The sequence below is a fragment of the Sorex fumeus genome, unplaced genomic scaffold, assembly GCF_029834395.1.
Source record: "Sorex fumeus unplaced genomic scaffold, SorFum_2.1 ptg000125l, whole genome shotgun sequence".
NCBI lineage: Eukaryota > Metazoa > Chordata > Mammalia > Eulipotyphla > Soricidae > Sorex > Sorex fumeus.
Genome location: NW_026606182.1, coordinates 4,073,645 through 4,092,129, shown reverse-complemented (window position 1 = coordinate 4,092,129; position 18,485 = coordinate 4,073,645). Strand labels below are relative to the sequence as shown.

Genomic DNA, 18,485 nt, shown 5'->3' with positions numbered 1-18,485 from the left:
ACTTCCTAAACTGCTAAAAGGCAAAGTCTGTCATTTTTCAAGTTACTGTAACAAGATTCCCCCCTAATGTCTAAACAGTCCCTTGAGAAAGATGTTTCCAAGCCTCCTCTTTCAGTTGTTGTTTTAAAGACTAAACTAAGTCCCTGGTGTCTGCCTTCCCACTGGGTGTTGCAGCTTCTTCCAACGAAAATGAAGCAAAATACTTTACCTAAAGCAACATCAACTAGAAGTTGTTTGAAGCAAAAAACATTATTATAAACTGGGAGACTAGAAAAGCACGGCAATTTGCAAGATACACTCTTAAGGGGGAGAAATGGTTCTTTTAAATCTGTTTTGACAGAACTGTGTCTCTGTCCCCTAAGTTTTCTCTATAGTCCAAATGAGAACTGTGGCCATAACTCCAATCTTGGTTGAATCTCTAGCATCCCATATGGTCCCCCAAGCACTGTCAGGAGTGATTCCTGAGTACAGAGCCAAGAGTAACCCTTGAGCATCAACTGGTGTGGCCTAAAAGAAAAAAAAAAAAGCTACCTGTGATAGGTAGGGAGAACTCAGTGGCAAGCAACTACCTTTCCAGTGATGCTCTGTGTTCAATCCTCAGCACTGCCCCACAAGTGCCAACAGTCACAACACCTCCAGGTGTGATCTCAGATGCACAGCCTCTTGGGATCTCTGGTGCCACAGCCAAATGTGTCTGACCCCCTGAGAGGGTTAGAGTAAAATGTGTCTGACTCCCAGAGAGGGCCACAGCCAAATGTGTGGCCCCTGCTAAGCACAAAACCAAGTGAGTGTGGCCTCTGGTCGTCACAACTACAAGGAAAAACATAATTGCATCCCTAGCACATGCTTGGTCTGTCTAAAGTAGCCTTTGTCAAAGCAGGTACAAAGGAGTGCACGAGGTGCAGACCATGGGGTGCAGAGCCAACAAGAAGAGGGTCTAGTAGCCTTGGGTCTGACTGGGGAGCAGTTTCCTTAAACAAAGGTAGATATCAAGCAGCACTGCGTGATCTTTATTTTTCCTGGAAAGGGGCAGAAGCCAGGTAAGTTTAGGATTCTCTGATCTAAGAGACCAGCCCAGTGCTGATGCTCCTAATCAGAATCCAGGGTTCCATTTTTCACACCCCTGCCCTACGGCAGTCTCCCTCATAAGCTTCCCTCCTTGGGGGTCCCTACCTCACAAAGCGGGCATTACAGAGCACCTGTTCCTCATATAATTAAGCAAGAGAGGTCAACAGACTCTCTTTAAGTCCTTTATTGACTATACCATCTATATAATTACTGGGAAGTTTTTATGTGCAGATAAAAGGTAAAGGCAGATAAAAGGTAAAGGCAGATAAAAGGTAAAGGTAAAGGAAGTTTTTATGTGCAGATATGCAAACATATAAGAGCACCAGAATATGATAAATTTTCAATCTTTCACTGTGGAAATTAGTAGATGGAGAGGTCAGATAGGAAGTGCCGATGAAGAAAAAATAATAATACTGAGCATTCACCATATTGCTAGGAACTTCTCATTTTACAGCAGAGAAAATGTGGGCTCAGAGAAATTAAGTATCTTTTCTTTTTTTTTTTTTGGTCACACCCAGAGATGCACAGGGGTTACTCCTGGTTCATGCACTCAGGAATTACTCCTGGTGGTGCTCAGGGGACCATATGGGATGCTGGGAATGGAACCCGGGTCAGCTGCGTGCAAGGCAAACACCCTACCCGCTGTGCTCCAGCCCCAAGTATCATTTTTTGAGGTAGGTACAGTGACCCATCAGTGATCAGGGTCACTCCCAGCTCTGTGGTGTTTGGAGATCGAACATGGGTCTCCTGCAGACAAAGTATATGCTCAGCCTCTTGAGCTCCCTCTGGTCCAAGATTGAGCATCATTCTGTCACATTCAGAACTACTCCTAGGGGCTGGAGCAATAGCGCGGCAGGTAGGGTGTTTGCCTTGCATGCGGCCTACCCATGTTCGATTCCCAGCATCCCATATGGTCCCTCAGCACCACCAGGAGTAATTCCTGAGTGCAGAGCCAGGAGTAACCCCTGTGCATTGCTGGATGTGACCTCCCCGCCCCCCCCCCCAAAAAAAAAAGCCAGAACTACTCCTAAGCTGTCCCTCACTAACTCCAAGGGTCCCTGTTCAGGTCACAGCACAATTTCCAAAGAAGACCATGGGGCTACCTGTGTGAGAGAATCTGGGTTAGCAAGCCTGGCTGAGCCAGCCAGCATAGAAACATAGCAAGGTCTGGAGCAGGTACAGTAGGTAGGGCACTCGCTTGCATGTGGCCAACCTGGTTTCAATCCCCTAAGCTCTTTCAGGAGACAGACCTGAGCAACACTAGGTGTTGCCCCCAAATACAAACAAACAAAAACTCCACAAAACATACCACAAAATACTAAATTAAAAAGGATTTTGCACCAGAGAGACAGTTCAAAGGAATGTGTTTTGCATGCAAGAAGCCTGGGTTTGATTCCTAGCACCAAACACTGTCAGGAAAAGAGCAGCTTGAGGGAAAATTTCCAAAGATAAATTAGGAGAGAAATCCCATATTACAAGAGCAAATGAATTTCTCTAGTAGACCTGAACCTACAGTTAAGAGCTCACTGGCGTCTTCTGTACAGGGAGGAAAAGGACAAAGTCACTTAGATCAGAGTTGTGAAAGACAACTTTGGAATTTTCTCCCTCTCACTTAAAAATGGGGGAGGGGGAGGGGGAGGGAGTGGAGAGATACAGAGGCTCACATGCTTCCCTCACATGTGGTCTACTCTGGTTTGATTCCCAGCACTGCAAATGGTCAGCAGTCCCACAGCAGTGATCTGTAATAAGCACAGAGCCAAAAGTAAACCTGGTACAGCCCAACTGCCCCCACCCCCGCGCAAAAGAGCAAATAGGCCAGAAGATGAACTTAAAGTCAACAGAAAGTAGTTATCACAGCCAGACCAGACTACTAGCTCCTATTTCCATTTTTTCCCCCCATCTGTTTTTTGTTTTGTGGTTACTACCATCTCAGTGCCTGGGGAAGCGAGTCAGGGGTATCAAACCCAGGGTTTCTGCATTTAAAGCATGTGCCCTTTGTACTCTCTCCAGCCCCATTCCCACTATTTCAACCTAAAACAGAGCAAGGGGCCTGGGAACAAGCCAAAAGAAAGCCATTAGTCCCGAACCCACTCAAGCTGATCGACCCCGTCCTCCTCTGCTTTATTGCTGAGTTCTTCAACTGCAGAGTAGAATTCTGCACATAGGCGGCATCAATCAACTCACTTGGAAGCATTTTTGACTTCACGTCTCCTCTCACCACCCGAACTCTGAGATCTCTAGTACTTTCTTGTCACCATAAGGAATCCTCGTTGGCCTCATTTCCTGAACATCCTCGCCCACGAGCATCTGACTGAGGACTTACCTGGGTTTCTGGAACATGTGCCTACAACACCATGCCCTGACTACACTAGTTTTTCCTTCTGTATGGTAACTGTGTTTCTGCCCACATCTTCCTCCTGTTGCCATAAATATTCTGCACATCAGTCTTCAATGTATTCTACTCCTAATGGATTCCTAATGAAGATTTAGCTCTCACTGCTCAATGGTATCTCACAAATCACTCTAATCATAAAAATACTTAGTAGAACCAACTTCCTGTTGTACAGCTTCAGCTGATTTACCCCACAACACATCAAAATCTATGCTGGCCAGGAGAGAGCTCAAGAAATGGAGTGCTTGCAAGCCTTCAGGTCCATCCCCAGCTCTGCATGCCCTCCCGGCACCTGGGTGGTCTGGATTTCTAGAGAGCCCCTTTCAGTTCCCAAGCACCACAGGGAAGCCCCTATAAAGAAAAGTCTCATTTCTCAAGTGAATCTATTTTTCTTCTATCCCAGATGACTGCCACCTAACCCCCCATCCCCACCTTATTTCCTTTTCCACGGTATCCACAATATTCCACTATATATATATATATATATATATATATATATATATAGTCATACCTGGCTGTTCTCATGGGTTACTCCTGGCTCTGCACTCAGGAATTATTCCTGGCAGTGCTCAGGGGATGGAACCCAGATCGACCACATGCAAGGTACGCACACTACCAGCTGTACTAATGTTCCAGTCCCTCACAATAATCAGATTCTAAACTCTAGGATAGTTTCTAGCTCTGAATTTTCTCTTATTTTCACAATCACTTGCAAAGCCTGATTTCTCCTCCAACTATCTCTAAATGCCTGTATTTCTAGTGCCTTTCATCCTGACCTCCCTCACTGTGATCTTTCTGGCTCACAGTAAAGCTCCTCTGAAAGGTTTCGACACCACTGGACTATCCTTCTGTTCATGTGAAATAAACACCGGATCACTATTTCTAAAAACGTAGCTCGGATTCCATACCTACCTGCCTTCAGACGCCAGTAAGCTTTCCCTTCTGTCAATTCACCATCTCAATATGTTCCACACCGTCATGCGTATCCTTTCATTTGCTCGGAAAGCTGCCTCTCATTTCTCAATGTTCAAATCCTGGCCATCTTTTAGGGCTCAGATCAAGTGCCATTCCTGTGAAGCTTTCCCTAATCCTTTCAATATTCACTTGTACCTATGCAATGCCACAAATATATACTGATCTCTTTAAATAGTTGGATTCTTTCCTAACAGGTTACTTATTTATTTATTTTTGCTTTGTGGGTCACACCTGGCAATGCACAGGGGTTACTCCTGGCTTTGCTCTCAGGAATTACTCCTGGCAGTGCTTCAGGGACCATATGGGATGCTGGGAATCGAACCCAGGTCGACCGCGTGCAAGGCAAACAACCTGCTGTACTATCGCTCCAGCCCCAACAGGTTACTTTTTTAAAAGGCTGAATCCTCTTCATCATTACTTCGGGAGTGGGAGATTAGGGTTTCTGGGCCATACACAGCAGCCCTCAGGGTTCACTCCTGGCAGTGCTCAGATAACCACATGTGGGGCTGGATATTGAAAAGGGTCAAATGCATGGAAGGCAGTGCCTTACCCCCTCTATTCTCTCTCCGGCCCCTATAATGCCATTTTAAACTTCAGTCTCCTTCCACCTCTTCCTTTTCAGACTGAGAACCCCCTCATCCTTTCACTCTGATGCCTCAGTGCAGTCCCCTTTCTTTTGACTGGCATCACTCAGTGCTTGCTCTGGGTCAGACCTGGTTCCAGATGCTCATATGACATGAATAAAAACCAAACCCTTTGACCAGAGACATAGAACAGCGTTAAGATTATTGCCTTGCATGCAGCTTCAGCAGCTACAATGGTTCACATTCTGGTACTGCATATGGTCTTTTGACTGAGTACAGGGCAAGGTGTGCCTCCATAAACCAACTCCCTGAAATACTATAAAAATGTAAGTCAATGACAAATTAAATTTTAAAAATCTAAAAAACAGGAGCTGGATATATAGTACAGTGGGTAAGGCACTTGCCTTGCAAGCAGTCAACCTGGGTTCAACCCCTGGTGTTCCATATGGTCCCCAAGCCCATGAGGAATGATCCCTGAGCAGAGAGTCAGAAACAAGTGCTGAGCACAACTGGGTGAGACCCCCAAATAAACACACATACAAAATAAAACCACCATCACCAAAAAAAGAACCTCTATTGTGTGAAGCATTTTTTTTTGGGGGGGGAGTGTTGGGTGGACATACCCAATGATGCTCAGAGTTTACTTCTGGCTATGTGCTCAGGAATCATCACTGGCTGTGCTCTGAGGACATATGAGGTGCTGGGAACTCTAACCAGAGTCAGCCACTTGTAAGGCAAACACCTTACCCTCTGTACTAGCTCTCTAGCCCATATTAGGTTAAGTTTTTATTCTAGTCATGTAGATCATCAAATAAACCCATTATATAAATTAATAAAACTTAGTAAAACAGAAAATTTTCCTCATTAGGCCATACTCGTTCACTTTACCCAAGTAATTTGGGTTTTTAAAATTTCACTGAGTTTCCAGATTTGCCTTTTAAATTTAGTAAAACAAATATATTTTAGTTTATAGTTTTTCAGTTCCAGCATTATTTTTGCATTCCTAAAACACTTGTGCCTCTTTTGTGAGGGTTTGCAAAGATTAGCAAACTCCTTCAGTCATTTCTCCCTGATACGTTCCTTCTCAGTATGAACATAACACTAAAACACTGCTTATGGGGCCACAAAGATAACACAAAGGGTGAGATTGCATGCCTGGCGTGCGGGAGGCTCCTCTTCCTCACCCCCACATAAACTAAAATACACACACACACATATATGCAATGTGATTATATAGGTAAAGGTAAAGGTAAAGGCCCTCCCGTTGATCGTCGATTTGCTCGAGCGGGCCCAGTAACATCTCCATTGGAGACTTTGTTGTTACTGTGTCTGGCATATCGAATACTCTCGGTAGCTTGCCGGGCTCTCCGAGAGGGGCGGAGGAATCGAACTCGGGTCGGCCATGTTGGCTGCTTGTAAGGCAAATGCCCTACAGCTGTGCTATCGCTCCAGCCCTATAGCACAGCAGGTAGGGCGTTCGCCTTACAAGCGGCCAACATGGCCGACCTGAGTTCGATTCCTCCGCCCCTCTCGGAGAGCCCGGCAAGCTACCGAGAGTATTCGATATGCCAGACACAGTAACAACGAAGTCTCCAATGGAGACGTTACTGGGCCTGCTCGAGCAAATTGACGTGATTATATATGTGAATATATATGCAGGAAGAAAATACAATTTACAAAAATAAACTTGCAGGGGCCAGAGAGATAATAAAGCAGGTTAGAGTGCTTGTGTTGCTCACGGCAGACCAGGGTCAATCCCTGGCACCCCACATGGCCCCTGAGCCCTATCAAAAGTGATCCCTTCTGCACTCAGAAGCGAGTGCGGAAGTATGAGTAAGCCCTAAATACCATCAGATATGCAACCCCCCAAGTAGTTACAGAAATTTTTTGAGAATATATATACTTCATTAAATATATTGTGACCATGAACATCTATAAAAGAATGAAATTTCAGGGCCAGAGTGATAGTAAAGCAGGTACACTTGCTTGCAGGTGGCTGACCTGGGTTCAATCCCTGGCACCCGATATGACCCCCTGAGTCTGCCAGGACTGATCCCTGAGTGCCGAGTTAGGAGTAAGTCCGGAACACAGCCAGGTAAGCCCAAAACAAACACAAACAAAATAAAATTTAATTTTCTTTCAAAATCTATCACTTGATAGCATTTTCAGCCTATTTTTGATTCTCACAAGAAAAATCCGAAACACAAACCAAAAGCTGCTCATACAAATCCACTAATATTTCCTGTGATTATAAAATGTCAAGAGATATTCTTGGGGAAGAGCTATGAATTTTACTATGAATAAATAAATTCCTGGCATTGGAAATAAGAGTGCTTAGTGGCTGTATGCTTTCACACACAGCATAGAAGGGAAAGGTCGGCAATCATGCCGTACATATTTGTGGTCAGTGGTTTCCAATACTGCCCTAAACCAGGTTCCACATACCCACTTGTGCATCTGGAGGGAATACAATTTCACGGAGCAGGCAAATATAAGACACATCCAGTGGCAAGCCGCCAAGGTTGATTAATAATGAGGCAGAATACAAATACTACCAGAGCTGAAATAAATGAGTAGATAACTACAGGGTGATGTGGAAAGGCTGCATGAAGGAGACAGAGTTGTTATTCAGTGGCCTGGTAACTCTTAGGACTGGATATGCACATTCCCTGCTTTAAGGACACCAAGGTTTAACGAAGAGACCAACCAAGGGCCAGTCACTCGTGCTCCCCACTTCTGTCATTAATGAGGACAGAGGTCCTGAATTTATGTGGCCTACTACCCTCTCTCAGAAATACAGTCTCTCAGTGCCTCACAGGAACTGACTTTCTTTTGTTGTTTTGTGGTACCTTATGGTGTGGTGCTCAGAGGTAAGTAGTGCCAGAAATCTAACCTAGGTTGACTGCATGCAAGGCAAGTGTGTCACTGGCTATACTCTCCCTGAAAATCTACCTTAAATAAACAGAAAACACCCACCAGTCACAGTCGGGGATACTACTGCCCCTGGATGCTCCAGTGTACCCTGGGGTGGGGGGTGGGGATAGGCATATGGTATCACCCACTTTGGGAAACACTGAAGCGCTCAAAGCAAGTTGGCTCTGTCTTTTTTGGAGACAAAATGGTGGTGACTGGGTGAAGGAAATATTCATCGGTTCAACCATTATTTACTGAGTGCCTACTTGCCAGGTACTGTGAATTTGTAGGGATATGGCAGATAAAACCCCTCCTTTCTAAAGATACCAAGATTGTAAAGGAGAAACAAGCAATGAAGAAATAAGTAAAGGTCACATGGCCAAAGCAACAGTAAAGAAGGTGGGGTATTTGCCTTGCACACAGCTGACCTGGGGTTGATCCCCAGCACCCCATATGGTCCACTGAGCCCATCAGGAATGATTCTTGAGCACAGAGCAGGAGTAATCATGGAGGACCGCTGATGTGGCCCAAAAACATAAAAGGAAAAAAAAAAGGCCAAAGAGATGGATCAAAGGTTTGAGCACACGCTTTGCATGCAGGTGGTCCAGGTTTCATCCCAGGCACTGTACAGTTCCTTGGGCACTATCAAGAGTGAGCCCCAAACACAAAGAGGGTAGCCTCCATGTAAGCCTCCGTGTACTGTTAGGTGTGCCCTCCCTCTCCAAAGAATGCAAAAATGACAATGAAATTACATTTTATGACAGATGACAAATAGAGCTATAGCATATACCAAGCAGGAAAAAGGGATTGGCAATTTCAGGGAAATGCTATTTGTTTTGGGGCCACACCTGGTGGTTGCTCAAGGGACCATAGGGATCCAGGAACCAAACCTGGGTCTCCTATCTGCAAAGTATGTACCCTAGCCTTTTTTTTTTTTTAATGTAGGAGTACTGCTATTTATTCAGCCACTGGTTAGGCTGATTGAATTTTGCATGAACTCCACCTTACTTTTTTTCCTCCCATTTTCTATAGGTAAAGGTAAAGGTAAAGGCCCTCCCGTTGATCGTCGATTTGCTCGAGTGGGCCCAGTAACGTCTCCATTGGAGACTTTGTTGTTACTGTGTCTGGCATATCGAATACTCTTGGTAGCTTGCCGGGCTCTCCGAGAGGGGCGGAGGAATCGAACTCGGGTCGGCCATGTTGGCCGCTTGTAAGGCGAACGCCCTACCTGCTGTGCTATCGCTCCAGCCCATTACTGGGCCCATTTTCTATAATTTTATTTATTGAATCACCGTGAGAGCAGTTATAAAGCTTTCGGGTTTAAGTCTCAGTCATACAATGAAACACCCGTACCTTCACCAGTGCCCACTTTCCTCCACCACCCCCATCCCACACCCTCCCCCTACCTGTGGGGCAGATGATTTCCAAATCACTCTCTCCATACTTTGATCACATTCAACATTTCAACACCACACTCACCATTATTATTTGGGATTTTACCCCAATACTCAGATCTGCCAAAAAGGGAACAGCAGACAATTTGTTTTCTATTGCTGGTCATGAATAATATATGATGTTGCGTGGTTGCAGTAGTGGCTGCGCAATTTTGAAATTCTAAAATTTTAACAATTAAATCTGGAGAGATTTCCTTTCACAACCTGCTAGGTTCCGAGATCTGTTCTGGAGTCTCTGGGATCATGGCCATTAAGCAGCTTGATCAGGAGCCAGAAAGGCCGTTCGTGGGCGGCAACTCATGGTCTCATTGGGGTGGGGAGGAAAGGGCCAGCTCCACCCCCATCCCATGAGGCCCCAAGTGTCTTGTCACTGCGGGCCCAAACCTGACTGTCCAATGGTCTCCGGCAGATGGCAGTCACTGAGCCGCCAAGGGGGAGCAGGTGGAGAGACAACACCCTTTCCCCCCTGGGGTGTACTCAAGCCTTTTAAGCCACCTTCCTGACCCCCAGATGCCACTGGCAGTGGGAGGAGAGTTGGATCTCACCTGACACTGCTTGGGTACTACTCCTGACCATGTGCTGCTGAGGATGGAAGCCATGCCTCCCATAGGCAAAACATGCCCTCAGCCCTTTGAGTTATTGCTCCAGTCAAGCTGTTTCGAATCAAATGGTCAGGGAAAGCTTACTGAGAAGGTGAAGCCCCTTGAAGACGAGGGGCTGCGTGCTGCAGAGGCATTTACTTCTGAAGTGATTACCTAAAGGTGATGCTCAGGTGTTGAGTTTCTCTTCTCCAGTAGGCAGGCTCACTCCTGGAACTGAGCTCTGGGGGAACTGTAGACAGGGCTAGGAAGATCAAACTGCAGTGCCAGGGATGGAACCTGAGTCGGCTGTGTGCCAGGTAAGTGCCTTAAACACTACCATCTTGGCCCTGTTTTATTTTTTTTCTTTGGTATCTGAGCACCTAATGGTACTCAGGGTGCTGGGAGTACTGCCAATATTACTAGGGTAGATTGCACGCTAAGGCAAACACCTTACCCTTCCTGGCCCCAGATTCAGACTTTAGAAGATAATCTTCGGGTGTTCTGAGGTTTCTCTTTTCCAGTGAAAGTAACCAGTTATTTCATCTTCTAAGTGACAAGTCCTCATATCAAGAAGCCAGATTTTGGGTACCTTAAATTATGCAACACAGGAATGTACTGGAAGGTTACCAGGTGGGCATCAGAATGGGGACAAGATAAAGAATCACAGCCTTGAGAACAGAGAAGCTCCAAGCATCTACATATTAAGAATTAACCCAAAACTATGCATTAAACTCTGGCGCCATGCCCCCCAGGAGAGAAAGGGTGTCTGTCTCTTCTACTCCCCCCACCTACCCCCGGCAGCATGATGGCTGCCGCCTCAGAGCTTATTGGAAAGCCAGGTATGAGCTGGCGGTGAGGGGGCAACTGCAGCCTCATGGGAAGGGGGGGTGGAACCGGCTCGTCCTTCACGCCCAACTAAGGCCATGAGTTGCCCCCCACGAGCGGTTCTCCGGCACGGCCATGGTACCAGACACATAGAAACCAATCTTGTAATTATCCGGCTCTTGGCAGAAATCCCTCCAGACTTAATTAATAAAATATCAGAAATCCAAAATCATCATATGGTTTTCATAACCAGCAATAGAAAACAAATTATTTCACAATGCCTTTTCAGCAGTTCTGATTGTTGGGGGGAAATTACAAACAATGGTGCATCTTTTGTCGAAATAATGAATGTATTCAAAGTAGAGAAAGAGTTAAGTAGAAATCATCTGCCTCACAGGCATCAGGAGGGGTGGGAGGAGGGGGCGTATATTGGGGTTCTTGGTGGTGAAAAAATAATTACTGGTGAGGGGAGGGGTGTTTGATCATTGCATGACCGAGACTTAAACCTGAAAGCTTTGTAACTTTTCTCACAGTGACTCAATAAGTAAAATTAAAAAAAAAAAGAATTAACCCAGAGCTAAAGTGATAGAGAGTAGGGCACTTATCTTATATGTGGCCAACCTGAGTTTGATCTCCAATATCCCATATTGTCCGCTGATCCCCTCTAGGTGAGTCTGGCTGTCCTCGCTAGGGCCCCTTGGAGTGGGGCGGGTCGTTTCCCTCCCCACCCTGACCAGAGCTCCGGCAGCCAAAGACCTCCAGAACCAGCCACCACCATACTGAGACCACTCTCCACACGCATGAAGGTACCAGCAGAGGAACAAAGGCATGCAGGTCCCAGGGCTGAGATCTCCAAGCCTGCTCGAATCGGGGTTGAGCATCCTCCACCCAGATCCTCTACCTTCCAGTAGGCAGGGGTCACACCCACCAACTGGCCCCCTGGCGCCGTGTAATCCCATCAACGGACAAGACACAGAGACTATAAAACCCAGCTCCTGGAAGCACGCGACATCTTATCTCATTCTTACTTTGGACAAACCCGGCAGGCTACCGAATGTAACCTGCCCACACGGCAGGGACTGGCAAACTCCCCGTGGTGTACCCAATATGCCAAATACCAGTAACAATGATGGGTCTCATTCTCCTAAGCCTGAAAGAGCCTCGAATATGGCACTTTTTAAAAATCTCAGGGCTAGGACGTAGGAGACATTACTGGGGCCTGCTTGAGGCAATCGACGAACAACAGGATGGTCATGATCGTGATCCCCTCTAGGAAGTATTCCCTGAGCACTGCCAGGTATGGACCAGAAACAAGATCAAAACTAAAATATTAAACCCTGAGACCAGCTCTGCATGTAGTTGACTCAAGTTCAATCCCTGGCACCACATATGGTCCCCTGAGTAAGCCCTGAGCACTGCTGGGTGTAGCAGCTTCTCCCTCTCCCTCTCTCTCCTCTCCTTCCTACCCTCCCTCCCTCTCTGTCTCTCTCTCAGAATTAACCCTTGTTTACAGTGATGGAAATCCAACTATTTGTTACTGCGTCATTCTACCTCAGACTCCAACTCAAAAAGATGCACCTCTATCTGCACCTCTATCATCTACTGGCTCACACTCCTATTACCTTCTTGATCAGGAATTGTTCCCCCAAAACAGAACTTCTGGTTTGGCCCTGAGCAAGTGACCAACTAGGGCTTCTGTTCTAAGATGGTGACAGTGACAACATTTTGTTGTTCTTATGAAGAACAAACAAGAAAAACATATGTGAGATGCTTATAAACTCATGGCTAGTTGTGGTACTGAATGCCTGCGGTAGAAACTTTGTGTAGATTATTCTAATCTTCAAAATAACACTCAAGTGAAATGAGCACAAACTGCAGGCTCACTACATCTGTTCAAATCCTGACTCCACCACTTGTGTGTCCTTGAATAATTCCTTACCATTCTGATATCATTTCTTCACCAAAGTAGATATAAGACCAGAGAAACATCTATGTTATGGTGAAGACTGTGCTAAGTAAAATCTCAAAACATCAAGATAATATAGTAGGCACCCAATAAACATTGGCTATTATAGCATGTGATGGTAGCTGAGTAATTATTCCACTTTTAAAGCTGAGGAAAATGAGGCATTGGGAAGTTATATCACCTGTATTAAATTCGCAACATTCAAGTGGTAGAGCCAAAAATCTGAACTTTGTTGCAGGTGCTCCCAATTACTGCCAAAATTTTAAAATATATATATAAAGTGGAGTGGTACTTGGACTTTAACCCTATTCTCAAGTCACACAAATGAAGGATATTTACAAATGAAACTCAAACACCAGAAGGAGGAAATGATCTGTTGTTTTATGTCTTTAGAATGTTAGCTAAGCTAACTATACATCTAGAGAGGTCTGCAAACAGTCATATTATTTGGTTAAAAAAATAATCATAGCTCTGAAAATCAGGCCCTTGACAAGAATAAGATGTCTGATAACTGAATTGGTGCTTTCAATATCATTTCTAATGATAAATCTATCTAAAGATTCAGGGGCTGGAGAGACAGTGTAGGGATTAAGGTGCTTGCCTTGGGGCCTGGTACTGTGGGTAGTACATGTCCCGGGTTTGATCCCTGGCATTCTATATGGTCCCCTGAGCATCACCAGGAGTAATCCCTGAGTAATTCAGAGCCAGGAGAAACCTCTGAGCATTGCTGGGCATGGCCCACTCTCCAAAAAATAAATAAGGTGCTTGCCTTGCATGCAGCTAACTCCGGTTGAATCCCTGGTACAAAGGGTCTATGATCCTGAGAACAGAGCCAGGAGTAAGTCCTGAGTTCTACCAGGGGTAAGGCCCCTCCTACTCAGCTTCTGACTACAATGTCTTCCAGCAAGTGACACTTCTACTTCTAAAAGTCCACATCTAGGCATGCGGGGTTTCTTTGGCAGTGCAATATCATTTTCCTAGGCAAGAGTTCCTCCCCCTAACTCAAGAGCAAATACAGTGCTTTAGAACACATACTGATAAGCATGAAATGGGGCAAAATCCATGTCAGTTTCTCTAACCCTAGAAGAGGGTACCTGCAGTAGGTATTCACTACATGTCCAGTGGGGGAAATAGCTCAACAGATGGGACACATGCTTTACATGCAGAAGGCTTGGTTCACAGGTCTGGCACTACTGGTTTTTGGAGCACCACCTCCCAAATATGACTCTGCTGGGTGGGATCCTGAAACCAACCTCCCCCTGCCCCCGACAAAAGGTCTAAATGGAGCTCTTGAGAGCTATTTCCATAGTATTGTAGTGAATGAAAGTGTCAAATAAAGATTGGCATAGGATTTGCCTTCGTGAGATAAGTCTAGAAACGGAAATGTGAATAAAAGGTGGCAGTCTGAAATGTAATCCTCAATGAGCCTTGCAGTTCTCCAAGACTGAGTGACGTGAACAGAGGTACCTGGCCTGGCCTTTACTAAGTCTACCAAGTAGGCAAATCACTTAACTTCCGAACTTCGACATCCATATACGTAAAATGAGAAAGGCAAGCACCTGGCAAATAAGACATTAAAAACACTGCCAGTGATTTGTTGGTGCCTGTGGACGCCAGTGCCCTGATCCCTCCAGCCCAACTTGGGGCCTCAGTCCACATTTCCTGCCTGTCTGTGTGGAATGCGCAGTGGCAACAGAACAGCAGCCTTATTCCTACTGGGCATCCCACCGTCTGTGCTATTCCACTTCCTTGTGACAATCTGCGTGAGCTCATGAATGGCTGCTGTGGAAAATTACTGACGTCACCAGGCGAGGAACAGACGCGCAGTGGAGAACAAACAGATGAAACTGATGTGAAATGATCAAATGAGCAAGATTCTGGATCCCTGCCAAGAGAGCCAGTCAGAACTAGGAAGAGAAAAGCTGTAACACAAACAACACAAACAACGTAGGACACAAAGTTTCTAAGCCACTTTGTGGTCCCTCAATAGGAGAATGGCTGTATGATGAAAGATTTATTTTTTGGTTTGGGGAGAGGGCATTGCTCGGCATTGCTCAGGGACCCTAACAGCAGCGATGCATTCCAGGCACTTGGCGCGCTCTCTCCAGCCCCCACAGATGAACCTGCTCCGAGTTCCCTCCTTAATACTTCACCCTGTGAGGTGAAGTACTACTGTGAGGCACTACTACAGTTCCCGGACTTCTGTCAACCTGACAAGTTCCCAGATCCAGGTGGGCAGGAGCTTTCTGAGCTCACAGCTGCTTCCAACGCTCTGCCTGTGGGTTCTGTCCACCTGTTACCCATATCTGACGGGCAGCAGCAACGCTTCACCCCTCCCCTCTGCCTCAGGTCACACACACCTCTCTCTCTCCACGCTACAAAAGGGGGGGAAAAAAATAACCCACAGAGGTGAGTGCGGCTGTGAGGATGATTCAAGGACAGGCGGAAAAGGTACTTTGCCCCCATTTTTGTGTGTATGTGTGTTGTTTGGGGGATCACAGCTGGCCAAGGGGGAGCCCCCCGGAAATAACTGGTGGAACGGCAGCCCTGTGGGCTATTCAGAATCACCTGCACACGAACCCGGGCGGAAGAGACACAAACAGGTGAGATTAAACAGGTGAAACCGAGAAGAGGTAAGTGCCTCCCTGAGAGCGAGCGGGGGACAGAACGGACCGACGACGGGGACGACGGAGCGGGGCTTCCACGGCCCCCCAAGAAACTCACGTCCCGTCGCGAGCAGCGCAAGCGAGTCCACGCTGCAAATCCATTTCCTTAAAAAAAAAAAAACGCGGCCCACGAAGGACTAATTTAACTAATTTAAGTGAATTTACACCCAGAAAGAAGGGTCAGGCATACTCCAGGACGAGAAAGCAGAGAACCGGCAGACCCCCCACGACCCCTCCCCCACCCCCAAGAAAGCCTGAACGCGCAGCAAGACAGGGGAAAAGGCGACGACCCCGTCATTTGTCACTGAGGGGAGGAGGTAAAAAAAAAAAAAACCAAGCAACTTGGGCCACCCCCAGACCCCCGGGAAAAAGGAGGAAAAGAAAAAAAAACAGCCTCGCTGAGGAGGTGCCGAGGGTCCCCGCCAACGTCCCAGCCCCGACCGCAGCGGGCGACCGTGGCTTCTCTCTCTGCTCGTGCCTCCGTTTCCCCCGCGAGTGGCAACGCAACGCGAATCGCGCGCCCCGACCCCGACCCCGACCCGCGTCTCCCGCGCGCGAGCGACGCGGCGGGGCTGAGGCGGCGCCGGCGCGTGTTTACCGGGGGGGGGGGGGGGGGCGTCGCGCGTACCCCGCCACCCGCGCCGGGTCCTCCCCACGGCCACGCGCCGCGCCGCGGCCCCGTTTTCCCCGGCCGCGCGGCCCGTGCCTCAGCCGGGGCGGCCCGCCCGAGGGGCGTGAGGGGACGCCGGGACCCCCGCGAGTCGAGTCCCCAGCGCCCCCCCCCACACACCCTGCTCTTCTCGCACCCACCTTGCAGGCCGAGCCACCGCGGGCTGTGTGTGTGTGTGTGTGTGTCGTGTCGGGGGGTGTCGCGCTTCCCCGCCGTCCCGGGCCGGCGCCACCTCAGCGACAAGCCGCGTCGAGTCCCTCGGCTTCGCAGCTCCTCAGCTGAGACCCAGTCAGAGCGCGGCGGCGCTCACAGCGCATGCGCGCCGGGGTGACCCCCCCCCGGGAGGGGGGTCGGCCGCGCGCGGGGCATGCTGGGGGTTGTAGTCCCGGAGGAGGCCGCGGGACGAGCTCTGCACGGCAGCCGGGGAACCTAAGGTGAGGCGCTCACTCGACGCCCGCCTCCTCCACTCTGCAAGCCCCCCCGTGGCTTTATTATAATATTGATGAGGGGACAAAGACCCGCCAAGGTTTCGGAGCGTTTGTTCAGACCCTGACCTGGGCCGGAGAGCTAGGTCCGGTGAGGACCGATAGTTTTTTTTTTTTGCTTTTGCTTTTTGGGTCACACCCGGCGATGCAATCTTGGCTCTGCACTCAGGAATTACCCCTGGCCGTGCTCAGGGGACTATACGGGATGCTGGGAATACGAACCCGGGTCGGCTGCGTGCAAGGCAAACGCCCAACCCGCTGTACTATTGCTCCAGCCCCGAGGCCCGATAGTATTTTAAGTTCCTGCATTGCTACCGAGGAAAACCGAGGGGGTGCAGATCAAATTCGGGCTTTGCGCACCCAACGCCTATCGTCTAGTCCTTTGAGAGTTCCCTCTCCAGCGCTACTTCCTTTCCACGATGCAGAACCGGTCCTGGCCTGTCCGATCTAGTCTCTTACTTTGGGGGAGAGAGATGCTAGGCCCAGACTCCGTGATGCTCCCAATTATTGCTCCTGATGTTTTTTTTTTTTTCTTTTCTTTCTTCTTCCAGTGTTTGGACTGCGCCTGAGCATCTCCTAGCTCCAGCTCCGCGCTCAGGATTCTGGAAGCACTCCTAAGGAACCCGGGTCAGCCGCGTGCAGGCCAGCACCAAGAGTAACCTCTGTGCATCGCTGGGTGTGAGCCAAAAAGCAAAAAAGAGTACAGAGGTCAAAGCACCTTCTGGCCTGGTCCCCCAGTACAGCCCCTGAGCGCCGCAGGCTGTGGGTTCCCTCCTCCCCCGGGTTCTTTTTTTTTTTTTTCCCTTTTTTGTATCACACTTGGTGATGCTCAGGGGTTACTCCTGGCTCTGCACTCAGGAATCATTCCTGGTGGTGCTCAGGGGACCATATGGGATGCTGGGAATCGAACCCGGATGGGCTGCGTGTAAGGCAAACGCTCTCCCCGCTGTGCTATTGCTCCGGCCCACTGCTTATTAACCTAAACGGTTTCGGAATTGTGTTCCAAGGTGGCGCTGCCCGGCTCCAGAGGGAACAGCAGGCAAAGAGCACAGGTAGGTAGCCTCCCCACCCCTTTCCTGCTCACTACCCAGCACTCCATCTTTTACCCGCTTGATTTCCTTTACATTTAAAGGTTGCAACAATGTTCCAAGAGTCTAACCTTTATGTCAGTGGTGATCTACAGTCCCTGCAGCACCCGTACATTTTTTGCACCCCTCCAGTGCTAGACGCTGGGGGATTGGGCAGGAGTTCTTAACATTGTACAGAGGACCTGGCAAGTGCCAGGGGGCAGTGACACAAATCTTGTGTTTCTTTCACTTCGCTCATGCTCCTCCCAATCACAACCACCTTACTTGCATACAGTTGACCTAGGTTTGATCCCTGGCACCTGCTAAGGTCCCCCTAGGAGTGAGCCTGAGCCAGGTGTGGCCCCAAACTAAAAATAAAATGAAATTCCTCCCTTAACTTTTTTCCTTCCGGCAATGAATGAATGCCAGCCTTTCATCTTACAACTTGCAAGGTATGCTTAAACTTTATGAAAAAACACAAATTTCTTGAGAGAATTATAAAGTAAGCAGAAGGTCTTAACCTAGGGGCTTACCAGCACTAATTTCAGCACAGGTTTCTGCACTCAGCCAGCGGCATTTCATTTCTGCCGACTTCCAGTGCAGACTTCATAGCTCGAGTCTCTAGCCCAATAGTTCCCAGGGCCCGGGACAAAGCTCGAAGGGCCAGGAGGGGTAGTAGGCATGCCTGGGATGCTAGAGGCTTGGGTTCCATCCCCAGCTTCCCATGGTCCTCCAAGCACCAAGCTTGATCTGGCTCAAGAATAAAATTAAAGAAGAACTTCCGGAGGTGGGTGGGGCAGAGCGATAGCACAGTGGGTAGGGCGCTTGCCTTGCATGTG

General features: G+C 48.1%; 1 protein-coding gene across 2 annotated transcripts in view; it reads right to left on the bottom strand.

The window, feature by feature from the left end:
- Positions 1-16,332, bottom strand: part of SGSM3 (small G protein signaling modulator 3) — a 33,230-nt gene extending 16,898 nt beyond the window's left edge. Inside the window, exon 1 of one of the 2 annotated variants that reach the window (XM_056137438.1) lies at positions 16,235-16,332. The gene's annotated coding sequence lies outside the window, so the exon portion shown is untranslated. The remainder of the gene's footprint in view (positions 1-16,234) is intronic. The other variant, XM_056137437.1, reaches the window with a different exon arrangement.
- Between the last annotated feature and the right edge of the window lie 2,153 nt (positions 16,333-18,485).